We start from the raw sequence: 17,922 nt of genomic DNA, 5'->3' as shown, positions 1-17,922 counted from the left end.
GAATAAAAGTACAACAATTTGAATACCTAGGCCATTCGATCTCGGAAGAAGGATTTAGACCCAAGAGCAGTTTGATACGAGCAGTAAAGGAGGCTCCCAACCCAAGAAACAAGGAAGAGCTCAAGTCTTTTTTAGGGCTTATGGAATATATGTCAAAGTATGTGGACAATTTTGCTGCTAAGTTCGAACCCATGAGAAAGATGTTAAAGAAAAACAAGGAGTTTGTGTGGGATGAGACGCAGCAGGAGGCTGTTGCGAATGCCTTAAAGGAGGATTTAACCAACTCCCCAGCATTTGGAACATTTAATTCGACTAAAAAAACCATCCTTGCAACTGATGCCTCAAACTATGGATTGGGTGCCACTCTAGTCCAGAAAAATGGAAATGAGGAAAAGATTATTGCCTACGCGTCCAGGAGCCTCTCTCCACCAGAAAATAACTATTCGGTAATCGAACGAGAAGCCTTGCCGTGTTTTTGGGCAGTCAGGCATTTTAAGTTTTTTTTATGGGGTTTGCGGTTCACAATAGGGACAGATCACAAGCCCCTCACGTTTATATTCTCTGTGAAAGGTCTGGAGAATTGCACCCCGCGCATCAGCAGATGGATTCTAGGACTGGAACATTTCAATTTCAATATTGAACATGTGCCGGGCAAGGAAAATACCATTGCAGATTTTCTCTCAAGATCACCCTTACCATAGGAAGGAGTACCTGAGGAAGCTCTGTACAGTCCAATAATGATGATTGATTTTCCTGCCATCACGGAAATAGAGTGGGAAGACGGGATGAAGGAGGACAAAGAGTTTAGTGTTTTAATAGAGCATGTCAAGAATGGATGGCCAAACAAGAAGAAAGATGTTGAAGCGGAAGTGGAAGAATTTTGGGATGTCAGAAATGAATTAAGTGTCATTGGAGGAAAAGTTTACCGCAATAATAGAGTGATACCTCCCAGGGAATTACGAAAGAGAGTCATTGACTTGGTTCATGAAGGCCACCTTGGGCATAGTGCCACCAAGGCAAGAGTAAGAACTAATTTCTGGTTCCCAAAAATGGACGCCATGACGGAAGAAGTTGTAAAAGAGTGTGGGGCATGTGCTAGAAGTGATAAGTCAAAAGTGTTACACAAGAGTGTCGCTTGAGGTTGTCTCCTACACCTCTGCTTTTACACAGCTTTCCCTCCCTGCGGGACGCACCGGTCGGGGTTCCCCTGGCGGGGGTCCCTGTTGGATTCTTGGCTGAGCACCGAACGGCTCTCTGTGACTAGACTGGCCCGCCATTTTGTCATCTGTGGCGCAGGTCCCCTATCTAGCCGGGAGTTCCTTCTTGAGGGACTCTGCCGAACGTTGCAAACTCATGGAGGGCCGAGCCTACTGGAGGTGGCCGAAGCCAGTGTTCCTGCTTCAGTTGAGTGCGACAGAGTACGGAACACGAATGTCCGGAAAAGGAGGATCGAGGAAGGGGGATCGCACCCTGCTGGACAAGCTTAGCAGGGCCCAGCAACAGCGGGACAGGGCGCAACCGTCTCCGGGCTCTTCCCGGGCCGCTGCGGACCCGACCGGGGGTGAGCCCCCCGTCACGAGGTCCTTCATGGAGGACCTGTTCAGCTCGCTTAAAGCAGACTTCCAGACGCTGAAGCAGGAAGTGGCCAGTGAAGTACGCGAGGTCCGCAGGGAGGTGGAGGGCCTTGGTGAGCGGATGGAGACGGTGGAGGCAGCGGCCCAACGTCGGGACGACGAGATTGTCCATCTGCAACAGGACGTTCTCCGTCTCAGGGAACAACATATTGAACTCCAAGCCCATAACGAGGACCTGAAGAACAGGTCGAGGAGGAATAACATACGGGTACGGGGTGTACCGTCTGCAGATGAGGGGACAGACCTGGTGGGCTATTTGCAAGACTTGTTCCGGGAGATTTTGGGAGAGGCCGCGGACTTTCCGATCCGCATCGACAGGGCCCACAGAGTCGGCCGACAGCGACAGTCGGCGGCACCTCCGCTGGATATCTTGGCCTACCTCCCTGACTTTCCGATGAAGGAGCGCATCATGTCCGAGGCCCGCAGGAAACAACCATTGACGTTCCGAGAGCGACCTGTGGCGCTGTATCAGGACCTGTCTGCCATCACATTGCAGAAGCGCAGGTCTTTCAAGATTGCAACCGATTTCCTGCGCGAGCACGAGACACCATACTCCTGGGGGCATCCCTTTCGCTTGATATTCCATTGGAACGGGGTACTGCACCAGCTGCGCTCCTTGCAGGATGTTTGCGGCGTCTTGGGGCTCACGGCTACTGAAGAGGATGGAGCAACACCGACCTGGAGGCGCTCGGATAGAGGAGGACAACGACGGTCGGCGAGAAGGAGGTCGGCAGCGAGCGCTGGGCGGCCTGACTTGCCCACCATCAGAGCGGACATGGCCAGTGCCCTGAGAGAAGCGGCCAGGGACTCGGCCGCCTCGAACGGTGTGGCCTTGACGGCCTAGACTCACTCCAGCTTCTTCGGTGCCACGTTCGGGGGTCGGAGGGGGGGTCAGGGGGGAGCGGGGGAAGCGAGTGGCTGGACGTCCACTTTTGGTACTTTCTGCAGACTTGTCCGTTTTGGGACTTGACTGGGACAATGGGTTGTTTGTGTTTGTGTTGGAATTTGGCTACTTGCCATTGGTTCGTTTGGGGTGGGTTCGAGAGTTGTTTCGGGGTTGGGAAGGAACCGTCCATTGTTTCCTGTGTTATCGCTTGGTCTTATTTTGCCTGTCCTGCGCTGCTGCCCTGCGGCCCTCCCCCTCCGGTTGCCTGCCCGCGACATAGCGTCTCCGGACTCTGGGAGATATGTCGTCCCTGAAGGTGGTGACCCTTAATGTTAAGGGTCTGAATAACCCTGTGAAGCGTAGGGCGTTTTTGTCTCTACTGGAGGGGACACAAGCTGATATATGCCTTCTGCAAGAAACCCACTTGCTGCCCCGTGACTGTCATAGAATGCGCTCAGCCAGGTTTCCCACCCAGTTTTTCTCCTCTGCTGCGTCCAAGACTGCGGGGTGGCTATTCTGTTGGCTAGCTCCTTCAAGGGGGAGGTGTTGTATAAATTTGCTGAACAGAAGGGGAGACTTTTGGCATACCGCCTCCACCTGGGGGGCACATCGTTTACTATTGGCTCCTTATATAGCCCAAATGACCATCAAGAACGCTTTTTAGATTCGGTGCTAGTGCATGTAACTGCCTCCCCCGATTGTCATGTTATCCTAGGGGGTGACTTAAATATAGTCTTCGATTCTGCATTAGATAGGTCAGCGCAGCGATTCCCGCAGACTGGGGAACTCTCCCAGGCCGGGAAGGCCCGAATCACCGACATGGATTTGCATGACCTCTGGCGCACCCTCCACCCTACAGATAAGGATTACTCCTATTATTCGCATGCGCACCGGACCTACGCACGGTTGGACTACTTTTTGGTTAGTGGACCGATGCGTGCCGCTGCTACGGCGGCAGACATTGGGGTCCTGACACTGTCTGATCATGCGCCGGTCGTGGGTACGTTTGCGTGGCCGGCGACCTCCACCTCTCGGGGGGTGTGGCGCCTTAGGGACACCCTTCTGCACAAAAAAACAGTTGTAAAACATATTGAGGAGGCAATACAGGACTACCAGGCACACAACAGTAACTCAGACACCTCATTGGCGACACAGTGGGCGGCGCTGAAGGCGGTCCTCAGGGGGGAATTCATCTCCATCTCCTCGGCAGAAAACAGGGAGCGGCAGCGGAAGAGGGAGGAGTTGACTTCCCAGGTACGGGAGCTCGAACAGGTCCACCGCCGTACGGGTGCTCCAAGGGTTTGGAGGCAGTTGAAGGCTGCCAGGAAGCTCCTGTCGGCGCTGGACATGGACAGGGCGGAATACGCAGCGTTACGTCTGAAACATGCATTCTACACAGGGGGGGATAGGTGTGGCAAACTCTTGGCACATAGGCTCCGTGTCGCGCAACAGCGTAACGTAGTGAAGGAACTCTTGGGTACGGACGGGGTGGCTGTCTCGGGTGATGCGGCGGTGGCGGAAACCTTTTGTGGTTTCTATGAGGCGCTGTACACCGGGGAGCCCTCCTCGCCGCGGGAAGCCGTGAAATATCTGGAGTCTGTGACCCTTCCGGCGCTAGACCCCGCTCAGGCGGAATATCTTGAGCGCGATATCCACGTTGAGGAGGTGATCTCCGCGATAGCCAGACTTAAGCACGGGAAAGCCCCGGGCCCGGACGGTTACACGTCCCTGTTCTACAAAACCTTTTGCCCGGTTGTGGCCCCTATCCTCGCCCGGCTGTTTAACTCCTTCTCCGAATCGGGAGCCATCCCACCGGATCTCCTGAGAGCAACGGTCTCAGTGATCCCGAAGCCCGGGAAGGATCGGGCCTTATGTGGCTCATATAGACCCATCTCGCTCCTGAATGTCGACCTCAAGTTGTGCACGGGGATTCTGGCATCCAGGCTGGCCCTGCACCTCCCGGGTCTGGTTGAGACCGACCAGGCTGGCTTTGTGCCCGGCAGACAAACTGTCGACAATACTAAGCGAGTGACGCACATTCTGGAGAAGGCTTCGCGGATCCCGGGCGAGCGGATGCTGCTGGCGGTGGATGCTGAGAAAGCTTTCGACAGGGTTCACTGGCCTTACCTCGAGCAGGTGCTCAAGAAACTGGGCATCGGTGATAAATTTTGCTCGATGGTTTTCAATTGTTACAGGTACCCTTCAGCGACGGTGAGGGTCAATGGGTGCAGCTCCCGTAGTTTTGCAATCGAACGCGGCACGAGGCAGGGATGCCCTCTTTTCCCACTCCTCTTTGCTCTTTACATGGAACCGTTCGCCCAGAGGATTTGCCAAAACCCGGATGCAATCGGGATCATGATGGGGCGGTATGTTCACACGGTCAGCCTCTATGCGGATGATGTCCTGCTGACCCTGGACGATCCCAGGAGGTCCCTTCCCGCCTGCATCCACGAGTTGGATGCTTTTTCACGAGTGGCCGGTTTCAAAATGAACATGGGCAAGTTGGTGGCTCTAGATGTGTCTCTGGCTGCGGATACTAGACGGGACCTCCAGCGGCTCTTTCCCATGCAGTGGTCTTCGTCCCTGGTGCCGTACCTTGGGATTCTGTTGGCGCCGACGTTGCCAGAGATGGTGACGGCTAATTACACCTCTCTTAGTAAGAAGATCAAGGAGGAGCTTGGCCGCTGGAGCAAGAGCCTGTTGTCTTGGCTTGGCAGGATTGCTGCGGTCAAGATGACAGTTCTGCCCCAGATCCTATATCTTTTCCGAGCCTTGCCGCTCCAGCCTCCAGTGGGTTGGATCAGGCAGACGCAAGCTGACATCGCACGCTTTGTCCGGCAAGGCTGCAAGCCGCGGATGAAGAGGGTTCTCTCCACGCTTGCCCCGGAGGCGGGGGGCCTTGGTATTCCGGACCTCCGGAAATATTTTCAGGCGGCGTAGCTGCGATACCTTGTGGAGTGGAGCAGGTGGGAATCCGATAAGCACTGGCTCTTTCAGGACCAGGCGGTGGCAGGGCGTACCCTCCAGGAAGTTCCATTCTTGCGCCGAGTTCACCGCCCCCCAACCTTTATGCTTCCTTTGTCACGCGGGTTCCCCTGAGGGTGTGGGACACGGTTTGCGAGGTTCGGGAACTCACCACGTTCCCCTCGCCATTTACGCCCATAGTGGATAATCCTGATTTCTCCCCAGGGATGGAGCCGGGCGCTTTCTCCCATTGGAGGGCGGCGGGCTGCCGAGCGCTCTTTCAGATTTATGGGTCGGAGGGAGTGGTCCCCTTTCAGCAACTTCAACAGGAGTTCCACCTGACGGAGTCGGATAGACTGCGATATATGCAGGTTCGACACTGGGCGCTTCAACCCCAGGTGCGGGACACCGCTGATCATCAGATAAAACCATATGAGCAGTGGCTGGTGACCCGCGCCTCTGCTGCTAAACTGATCACTGATCTCTACAAGTTCTTACAGCCCCCTCCGTTTCACTACTATAATCCGGGCAGGGAACGATGGCACAGGGAGTTGGGTAGGACACTTAGCCACAAGGAGTGGGACCAGATTGCACACCGTGCGAGACACTCAGCTTATCACACTGGCCTCACTGAGACATTCACCAAGGTGTCCACATACTGGTATTACACCCCAGAGAGACTGCACGAGATGAACAGGCATATCGAGAAGGAGTGCTGGAGAGGTTGTGGTCAGGTGGGGACCCTTTCGCATATTCTTTGGGATTGCCCCTTGTTGGCCGCTTATTGGAAGGAGGTTCTTGATGAGGTTGATATGCATTTTGAAATTGAATTACCGCGCTTCCCGGCGTATATATTGCTGGGCCTTCCTAATGGCCTGATGTATCCGCTGAAGTCCCGTAGGGGCAGGCAAATCGCGATAGCGCTGGGCTCAGCGGTTCAGCACATCCTAATCCACTGGCGCACCTCCACGGTCCCCTCCATCACTGGCTGGTTGCACAGGCTCTGGCATGTGCTGGGTATGGAAAAATTGTCACTCACGGTAGCGGGGGAGATAGACCAATTTGATGAGCTGTGGCAACCCTTTCGTGCGCTATTAACTACCGAATTTAGGGAACTCACCTGTCCAAGGTACCTCAGGCTCCTAAGGTTGACGCCACCAGTGATTCCAGCAGACTAGGAGGGGTAGCGGGGCTGGGTTCCTGGAGGGGGGGGTGCGGTGGGGGGGCAGGTAGTGTTACTAGCGGTACATTGGACGGAGGGTGTGGGGGGGAGTTGGGGTGTTTTGGGGGGGGGTTTCTAGGGGATGGTGGGTTGGGTTCCTTTGTGTTATTACTTATTATTCTCTGCTCAGCCTGATGGTGTTGACTTTGCTCAGATTGGAGGTATTGCTTATATTTAGCTTTTTTCATTTGCTGTTGCTTCCTTTTCCACAGCGGACTAGTCCACCATCGCACTCGTAATGTCATGCTCATTTCCTTCGCTTAAATGTATGTAACCCTAACCTCCTGTTCCCTCTCCCTATGTTTTTGTCTTAAGAAAAATGCTTTAAACCTAAAAGTGTTACACAAGTCTCCATTGTCTCCAGTAAGTGTCCCGTACAAGCCGTGGAGCAAGTTCGCAATGGACATCATTGGACCAATGCAGAATCTGGGTGTGCAGAAAAGATTCATGTTTGTTCTGATCGATTATACCTCACACTGGATAAAGCAAAAGTTTGTGCACAACATCACTACCAAGTCAGTGATTCAATTCCTGAAAGAGGTGTTCTGTGAAGAAGGTATACCCTCCACATTAATTACTGACAATGGGGTACAATTCACCTCTGAGGAAATGCAGGATTTTCTGGGAATTTCAGGCATAAGGCATGAAACCACAGCCCTCTATTGCCCGAAAGCAAATGGCCTGGTGGAGAGAGCAAATAGGGTCATTAAGGAAAATATCCAGCTACCTACCATCAATGGACATGACATAGAAAACTCTTTGAGGGAATGTCTGTGGGCTTATCACACATCACCCAATAGAGTAACTGGGGTCTCTCCTTTCGTGTCTTTACGTGGGAGGGTACCATGTACTAAGTTTAATCCCAGTTGGTCAAAGGGTGGTGATGTCAGGGAAGTAGATTGGGAGGAGGCAGGAGAGAAGGTCAGACAACATCAAACCAAGTACAAACAGTGGTACGATCAAAAACATGGGGTGAAGGTCCAAAAGTGGGAAGTGGGGGACATGGCGCAAACCAGAAGGAACACCAAATCGGGAACCATTCTCAGCAAGTTTCACTCTCCTAGTAAGATTGTTAAAGTGTTGAAAAATGTGGTACAGTTTGAAAATGGTCAATGGTGGAGTTTTGACAACATTGTAAATGTGCAACCATAACCTGTCTTGCTAGGTACTCCTGCTATTCCCCCGCTGGCGTGTCCAGCCTACCAGTCGCTACTCTGTATCCGTCCTTAAGAGTTGTTGGTCCTCATTATAAGGAAGGGAGGTGTGTTACAATTAGCCCTGTTGGGACATTCCGTCCACCACTGCTCCCCGACCCCTGTTGGGTTCTCCCATCCTTAAGCAACCTGTGGAATATTGGTGTGTTCTCTAGTGAGGAGAGTGGATGGTCATTAAACAAGTATCTTCCTATTTACTGCGCCCTGTCATTCTGCAGGATTTCCAACATATACCATATACCCAGGGTCCTTAAACTAAATGCGACTAGTGGGACTGCAGTGCTAACCACCTAAGTAGCCCAATAAAAAAAGTTGAAGACCTGCCATTGCAGCCTAAAGGCAGTTTTAAACTGCAAATTCGACTTGTAAGTTTGAAAGGGGAGTACGGCCTAGATCTTATGCGCTCCTGCATATACTAGAGGGTGTTTGTTGTGTAAGTGGGTACCAAATTTCTAAACCCTTCTTTTTCTTTTTGACACCCTTCCTGCTGTATATTGCTTTTTCCAAGCTATAGGCTGAGAGTAATCTGGCCTGCCATTGTTGGAAAGATGGGAGGATAGTATCCAGCCAAGAAGAGGCAAGACAGAATCGAAGCAACGCCATGGAGACAAATAGAAGTCCCTTCATGTTATCTGGGTGGTTCGCACTATCAAACCCCAATAATATTTCCGGTGTTGTAATGACAATTTCTGTTTCAAATATTTCAGAGAAAAAAGTGGATATCTCACGTCTGATGGTACATAGTGCCCCGCAAGTAGCAAATATATGTATTAGATCTACTTCAGGCATCATACATCTGGGATAAAATGTCCATTTACCTGTGCTCCATTTAGCTAGCATATAAGGGGTATGATATAGAAGAAATAAAGTTTTGTAGAATTGTGCTTGCAGTTTTGAGGACATTAGTATTGATTGGGATAGCTGGAATGCGTTCTGGATGGGTATAATTGAGATTCCGACTTTATTCTGCCAATTGTCTATGTGTTTATCCATATCATCCGGGAATACAGTGGTTAACTTGGTGTATATTGCCCCAATTTTTACTTTGCTACAATGAACAATAGATTCTATTAGCTCATTTTTCTGAAAAGCTACCCTACCCCCCCCTTTTTCATGATATAGTCCCTGACCTGTAAATATTTGAAGAAGTCCCTATTTTCTAGGCCATATTTGTATTTTAGAGACTCAAATGAGGCCAGACCAGCTGACTCATAAAGAGAACCGACTTGGATTATACCAAGTCTGGTCCACCGTGTCATACACATGTCAGAAAAGATATCCGGGAGGTTGTTGTTGCCTATAAAAGTAGTATAGTACGAGTACCGGCCTAGCCCTAGATGTTTACGGATGTCGTTCCAGGCAGCGTAGATACCCTTTAAAGTTTTGAAGTGTACTTTCTTAAAATGGCAGTCATAAGTCAGTCGCCACAAGTGTACGCTTGCTTGATTGCCAAGAATAAGTTCCTGAGGGTTAGGGACAGATCTCTCTAAGGGATCCTCCTGATTATTCAAGGCCGTGTAAGGGGAGAAACTCTTAGATTTTCCATCAAACACAATCAGGTAGCAAAGCAAGAACTAAACAAATTAAATGATAATCTTACTAGCAAATAGGAAGACCTGATGAAAGCTGTCCAGGGTAATGGTAATATAGAAGGTGCAGCAAGAAAAGTTGCGATAGCAAGAAATCAAATAACAAAGACATTCACCGTAAAAGCAATAACCCATGCCATCGTGAACAGGGAGAAAATATATGAGCTTAATTAGCAGGTAGGACACCAAACTGGCTATCTGCTTAAGACAACAGATCAGCGACAACACAATTACTAAAATTAGAGACCCAATTAAAGGCCTGACTTGTGATTCCAAAGAGATTAGGGATGCGTTCCATAGATACTATGAAGATCTGTACACGGAGACAGGTAAAAATCAATATAAAATAGATACATATTTGGATCTTAGTACAGGTTGTGAGGTAATTGAAATTTTTATGGTCAAGTATGTCCCCTAACGTGTACCCCAACGTCTCCATGTACGTGCTTAAAGTACATGTAATTTTCCTCCATGGCCGAATATGAAGACGCAAATACATTTGCGTCCAACGTTAACATGTCCTCTTTCAGATCCACCATGAATGGATCAATAATTCAGTTCCTAACCATGCCATGCCAACGTCTTTACATGGTACACTTTTACGTTTTTCCTGGCTCTGCCGAGCTAGGCCCTGATTTCTGTTTCCGAGCCCTTTCTGCCTTCTGCCTCTGAAAGCTGCAGCATGGATACGTATCCCTGACCCCTGCCTTACTTCCTGCCAAGCGAAGCGGTGCCTGGCTCAACCTGGCCTGCCTGCCAAGACAGTATTTTGCCTTCAAGTTATCTGTTCAGCCTCCTCGAAAATACATTCCTGTCTAGTGATTTAGGTAAACATCTCCCCGGCTGCAGAGCAAAGAGCAAGCCTTCCTGTCTCCATGCAAGTAATTTACAGTTCCCGTTGCCATAGTAGGCCAATGACTCTACACGTAGACACGTAGACACATATGCACGCACTAGCATTCAGTATAGAATAGCCTCTGCCCGAGAGACCTTTTACTCCAGATAATACATCCTCCAAACATAAGATACCAGATATGTTATAGGTCCAGGTCGTTCTGACATCCCAGACTTCTGTCTCCTCTACTAGTGTTAAAGTTCTCCCCAGTTACACGACCATGTCACGTCATGCTAGCTGCACGCGCATCCGCACTTCCTGCTGACTCTGCAGATTATCTCTGTGCACACACCCACTTATGACACTTTCTGTGACGTCTATATTACGTTCACATTAGACGCCTCCGTGTATGCCTATTACACGCCTTCTTTCACGCCCCCCTGTTACGCACATGTGTTCTTATCTTCTTCTTTTCACCTGTTACGCCTACTGTATTGAATTCAATGATGTTATTTTACTATATATAATGTGTAATGTTAATAAAACGTTGACTGTCCCTTCCCGAACCCTAGTGGTGACGGAACATGATCTCCAACCTCGAGGTTTTTCCATTAAACCCCGTATGACTCAGATACCACGGACTCTGCCTCTCATTTGAATGAGCTGTCTTGTAATGATAATTATACGGAAAAACTGACTAGGTAAATTTATTTACCACATAATTTGGCGCCCGAATAGGGACCCCTCCCCCACCCCACGCGCCGGCGATGCGTCGCAGGCCTTGCCCCCTGCCACAGCCGTGACGGACTCCTATGCGCATCTGCAGGTTTTCCTGTATCTCCCTCAGGCCTACGGAGGTGACGGAGACTGCGGTCGACATCCAGACGAGGCGGTGAGGAGTGTGGAGGATCCCGACCAGAGCCCAGCCGAGAGTAACAGTGTCTGAGGTATCCAGAGGCCCATCTGTTCTGATGTATCGAGGCGCATGCGTAGTAACCAGTCCAGTCTGAGGCCTTCGAGTTCAAGTTCAAGTATTGCTCCCGGTGAGTACCGTTGCTTGGGACGCATCTAGACGGGTGCATTAGTTTGTGTCCGGTCAAGACAGGTCTGGGTACACAGTCCTGGTCCGTACGTGTTCACTTAGGTGAGCACGGTATGACGTGTCTCTTTATGGGACCGGTCTGTACTGTTTAGCGGTGCATCCAGTGATTCAGTAATTCAGTGATTCAGTATTCAAGCCTTCTAGCATTATTCTCACGTGATTCTAAGTATTGTGTTTTTTGTACTAGACAGTGTCTATTCGAAATGTTTTAATGTGTTTCATGTCGTGGTATGAATGACTGTTTGCTTTTCATTGCTGTGTTTATTGTGTTCAAAGTCAAAGAAAAAAATGCCGTTATTTTCAAAGTTACGTCAGATAGGAACTAGGAAAGGGATACTCGAAGAAGCAGTGCCTGTCCCGCCTAGGGACACTCCAGGATATTTTATGTATCACAAGCACGGCTTAGACGCTGTGTTGTATTTAGATTTGTGGGTGGACTACACCAAGCACTTAGAAGAGAAGTTTAAATGGCCTGTCTCAGGGACATGGGATGCCGAGTGCATCATGAGAGTAGAAGAAGCATTATGGAAAAAGAAAGCCAGACAATCTCAGAAAGATGCCATAGAATTGTGGCGTAAAGAATCGCATAGAAGAACAGAAAAAGAATTCAGAAAAGCAGAGAGAAGTAGAGAGGAATCCGAAAGAGCCAAAGAAAAAGAGTTACTAGAAGAAGGAGAACAGGTCAGATCAGAACAATTAGACCGTCAAAGAAATGCACTCATTACGGGCATGTATCCAGTTCTTGCCGAGGGCCTGCCTAAGGCCAACCCGGAAGTATCCAGTAACTTGCCACCACCATTGATTCCGACTAAAGTACGTCACCATAAGACCGCAGCAGATATTTTCCTTTCTTCCTATTTAGATGATGTAGCTCCTGCATATACCAATGTACCCGTACAACCTGCTAATAATAATCTGCCACAGCATATTCCTGCTGATCAAGCCACGACCCCTCCACGTCAGCATTTTCCCGCACCTGTTGTCACTTCCTCTACTGTTCCCCCTACTAATCCTTTTTCGACAGATGCAACCCAGGGTTCAATCCCGTTACATATGCCTGCCTTACAGTCAGGTTATGCTCATACTTCCGCCTCAGGAGGTGCTACAGGAGGTCCCTATCACACCCCGCCACAATTACATCGAGTGACAATGAGGGAATTAGCAATGCAACGTACACCTAAAGCAAGCCCAGCCGAAAAGCTTAAACAGTTACTTACGGATTGTAGATATGATCCAGTACCTGGCAAGACAGGACCCATGATGTTAGCCTCATTACGTCTACGTCGTGTTACAGATTATCTGATGTTATTACCAGAAATGCCAGAACATCTAGACAACATATATCATTTTATCAGAACAGGAGAGAGGCCAGGTTGTGTTCGTGAAGCCATGGCACATCAGAAAGTTGAGACACAAGCTTTAATATTGCGATTTTTGATTAATTGTTTGATAAGGGAACAAGACCAGCCAGGCTTTTCGCAAGAAGAGATGGAGGGATTGTCAAAATGGAGTCAGAATATTGCAGATTGTAAACATGATAAACAGAATTGTATAGATGTCATGTCAAGAAAGATCCGTAAAGAAATAGTAGCAATACATGCCCGACGGGAGGCTGATAGGCCTCCCGAGTCAGACGATAAAGATACCTCAGAGGAGGAAGAACCAGAGAATGCTACAGTAACTCAAGACCTGTTAGCGTATGTAGGTAGAGCGAAACCTCCTAAACAGTACCCTTTAGGTAATCCTTTTGACAGACCCATTCGTCTAGAAAGCAAGAAACGATACCTTTCCCGGATACCAGAGCAATGTTCTCTTGAACATATATTCCAAGTTACGGATAAAATCCTGAAAGAAAGAGTAGGTTATCATGAACTCACTACCTTACGTGATCAGGAACTAGCCCGGTCAGCAGTCCAATGGGCTGGGGATGACAGTATATATAAAGATGACCTAGTAGTGCAAACGTTTTTAAGTCTTACTCCAGAAGAACAGCGACTAGCTGGTATATACATGACCCAACATCTCATTACCCAGTATGAAAACCAACAGTCTGATCCAGGTCCGCTGTATAATTTATTGCAAGACTTACTCCTGAGAAGATGGAGAGGCCTAGGTACCGATTTAATTGATATCATTTTAGAACAACGTCACAAATATAGTACGTTCCTGACTCCACATCTTGTTTCAGTTCCACCCCCAGTTAGACAGTCTTACCACCTAGACAGACAGAATCCTTTACGAGAAGTACATCCAATCCGGAAGCCAGATGATCTGCTTGAACGTGTATTTGTATACACTCCTTTGACTAAAATGGAATTATTGGAAATGAAGAAAATTGTACCTTGTCACGATAAAGATCCTGCAGGGTTCCACCGTGAATTGAAAGATATGTTACTTATGGGCGATTACACATATTCAGACATTCTTAAAATGTTAAAGGTATTATTGCCAGCAGGGATTTACGAAAAACTGAATGAAAAGGATTGGGAGGTGGGAGATAAAAAGATTAATTGGACCGAATTAGAAGATGAAGAAAAAGGACGTACCCCAGGTTTAGGTCTTGGGGACAAAACTAAAGCATTACCAGGATTGTTAGTACTGGTTTTGCCTCGATTATTGACAGTCAAAAAGGAAGATTGGGATGCAATTTCAGCCTGTAAACAGAAACCAGACGAAGACACTAGTGATTTTTATTCTAGATTCCAGAAATATTTTATTATTAATAGTGGCCTGAAAACAAGTAGCGAGTCTTTCCCACATCTTTTCGTAACCAAATTAGTTGAGAATTCCTTACCCCAGGTTAAGAACAGAGTATTGAAAGTCGAAAGTACATGGCAAGCAAATACGCCTTCCCAAATGTTACAAATGTTACAGTACCACCAGAATAGAATCAGAGAGGAACACGATCATGAACAGAGACGCATAAAAGACACTAAAATGAAAGTATTAGTTGCCCAGTCTGTTCCAACAGATGGTCAGAAGAGGGGTAACACGCAGAACACACAGACTAGTCGTCCTACAGGTCCTGTTAAAGGAAATTGCAATTATTGCAAACAGCCAGGTCATTTTATTAGTGATTGTGCCGTTCTGAAACATAATATTGCTACAGGCAAAACGAAAGAAAGACCACGTCTACCTAGGCCAGAATATGTTCAACAAAATATTCAACAGAATCCGCAACCTGCTCCACAACATGTTCAGCAACAGACCGTAGCGGTACCACAGCCCCAGCCCATTGCCGCAGCACAGCATGTCACACAGCAGATGTACCAGTATGCACAGTCAGAGTATCCAGATTACCAACAGTATTCATGAAACAGCCTAGAGAGGGAAGTGGGTTTGCCTCTCATCGAGATTCCTGTAGATCAAGACGGTCCTTATGTACATAGTCAGGTATTAGGAAAAGACAGAAAATTTTTGATTGACACAGGGGCAAGCAGAACTACCATTAGTCATGACGAGGTTCCAGGGGCACCCCTCTCAGGCTCACAGAATGTTTCCCTTGGATTTTCAGGAAAACCTATTGTTAATGAAGTATCAAAACCAGTTCCCCTTGCAGTTGGTCCATTGTCCCGTACAACAGATTTATTGCTTACGAAGTCATGTCCAGAAAACCTGCTAGGTATTAAAACGCTGAAAGCTCTGGGAGCTGTAATATGTTGTTCTCCGGAAGGAGTGAGATTGTTTTTACGTGACTTCAAGGGTCACTATGTGTTGAGAGATTTTGATCCCCGATTACAGAATGTACCACAGCATTTATGGGCACAAGGTCCGACCGATGTAGGTTGTATGCATATCACACCATATCGTGTTACACTCAAGCAAGGTGTTGTTCTGCCCAGAATTCGACAATACAAATTGCCACCTGAGGCTGTAGCAGCCTTATTGAAAATCATTGACGAGCTTATTGCTCAAGGAGTAGTTGTAGAAACTGACTCCAATATTTGTAATTCACCAATCATTCCAATTCTTAAACGTACTGATCCAAATGCACCCCCAGTTTATCGTCTAGTGATTGACCTTAGAGAGCTCAACAAATGTATCATACCTCAGTTCCCAGTGGTCCCAGATATTTCATCCCTATTGACTGCCATTGATTCTGAAGCGGTGTTCTTTACTGTAATCGATCTCAAGAATGCCTTCTTTAGTGTTCCTATTGATCCGGAGAGCCAGTACCTCTTCGGATTCAGTTTAAATGGCCGAAGCTTTAAATTTGCACGTGCACCTCAAGGGTTCACGGAAAGTCCGAGTATCTATAGCCAAGCATTGAAAAGACAACTTGACAGTATCCACATGCCTGCTAACACTGCCCTACTTCAGTACGTCGATGATCTATTGATCACCGCCCGAAGTGAACAAGAATGTGAACATGCATCTCTGACAGTTCTATATTTTCTAGCCGACAAGGGACACAAGGTGTCTCCTTCGAAGCTGCAATTCTGTGTTCAGCAAGTTGTTTACCTTGGTCACTTGCTGTCCAAGAGGGGGAGACAGCTAACACCTGACCGCATCCAGTTAATTGTACACATGCCACAGCCCAAGACACAGAAGGAGGTACGGGCCTTTATAGGCTTCACTTCTTACTGTAGACAATGGATCCCTCAGTACGCATATCTAGCCAAGCCCCTTATACAGTTGACAACCCAGGAGGCAGCGTCATCGACTGTCTTCCCTTGGACTCAGGAACATACACAAGGTTTTGACGATTTGACGAAAGCCCTATGTCAAGCACCTGTTCTAGCAACACCATGTTACAGAAAGCCTTTTACACTTTTCGTCACAGAGCGCGAAGGTACTGCATTATCAGTTCTCACCCAAGATCAAGCTGGTTCACACAAGCCATGTGCTTATTTTTCCAGTACATTAGATCCAGTAGCTCAGGCCCTGCCTGCGTGCTTGAAATCTGTAGCAGCAACAGCTCTAGCAATTAGACAAAGTGATTCCATAGTATTAGGACACCAATTGACAGTACAGGTCCCACATTCCGTGGAAGTTCTTTTAAACCGAACACAGACTCAGCACTTGACTATAGCACGACTGACAGGTTATGAATTGACATTATTCCAGCCACACATAGAAATCCGACGCTGCAATACACTGAATCCTGCTACACTTTTACCGTTAACTACAACAGACCCTATGTCACATGACTGTGTAGAAGTCATTACCACTATGACAAAACCCAGACAAGACTTGACAGATATCACATTACCAGATCCGGACCTGACACTTTATGTGGATGGTTCATGTATGAGAACAAGTACAGGAGAGTTGGTGGCCGCATATGCAGTGACCACTGAAACTGAAGTCATAGAAACACATCGTATTGACACACTGTCTGCTCAAGCAGCAGAGCTCATCGCTCTGACTCAAGCCTGTATTCGAGCCAAGGACAAGAAAGTTAACATATACACAGATTCCCGTTATGCATTCGGAGTTGTACACGACTTCGGAGTCCTTTGGCAAGAGAGAGGTTTTTTAACTTCCCACGGTGCCAAGATACAGCACGGTCCCCTCATTCAAGCTCTGTTGGAAGCGATACATTTGCCTACAGCCATAGCCATCATGAAGTGTAAAGCACATATGAAAGTCACAGATACAGTTTCCCAGGGTAACGACCTGGCAGATCGAACAGCCAAACATACAGCTCAGACTCATACTCATACGACTGATATGACAAAGACAGTAGTTCCAACACATTGCATGACAGTTAGGGATCCCGCACTAGATGTAATTGACATACAGACACATGCTACTCCAGATGAAATCAAGAAGTGGACAGAACTAGGAGGGATCCAGACAGAACAAGGATGGATGACGAAGGGAAAAGCCACTTGGTTTCTCCCCGACTCTATGGTTCAAGTTATCATTAACACAGCACATAGTCCTGCACATTTAGGAGAAAAAGCTATGTTAGACAGTATTCAAAACCTTTGGTTCAATAAGCATTTACGAGCAGCAGCAAAACAGAAAGTGCGTACTTGCATGATCTGTTGTCAGTTCAACCCAGGTAAAGGCATTCCCGTAGAGCAAGGTGGATTTCATCCTCCTGATCACCCCTTTGAAGTCCTTCAGATGGATTATATCCAGATGGACCGTTGTCGAGGATTCAAGTATGTCCTCGTAGTTGTATGTGCACTTTCAGGATGGACAGAAGCATATCCAGTCCCAGATTACACTGCCGTGACCACTGCCAAGCAGTTGGTTCGCGAATTTTTCCCGAGGTTTGGTTTGCCTCGTGTCGTGTATTCAGATAACGGACAGCCATTCTCGTCCGAGCTCATGAAACAGGTTTCCCTTTTGTTAGGGTACCAATGGAAGTTCCACTGTGTTCGGCATCCCGAAGCAGCTGGATTAGTAGAGAGACACAATCAGACTCTGAAAACTCGTCTTGCCAAGGTCTGTGCAGAAAAAGGAGTAGACTGGATAGTAGCCCTTCCAGTTGCTCTCTTCTATATGCGAATGGTAGCCCATTC

The sequence above is a fragment of the Lissotriton vulgaris genome, chromosome 2_2 (assembly GCF_964263255.1).
Source record: "Lissotriton vulgaris chromosome 2_2, aLisVul1.2, whole genome shotgun sequence".
Classification (NCBI taxonomy): domain Eukaryota; kingdom Metazoa; phylum Chordata; class Amphibia; order Caudata; family Salamandridae; genus Lissotriton; species Lissotriton vulgaris.
This window is presented reverse-complemented; position numbering follows the sequence as displayed.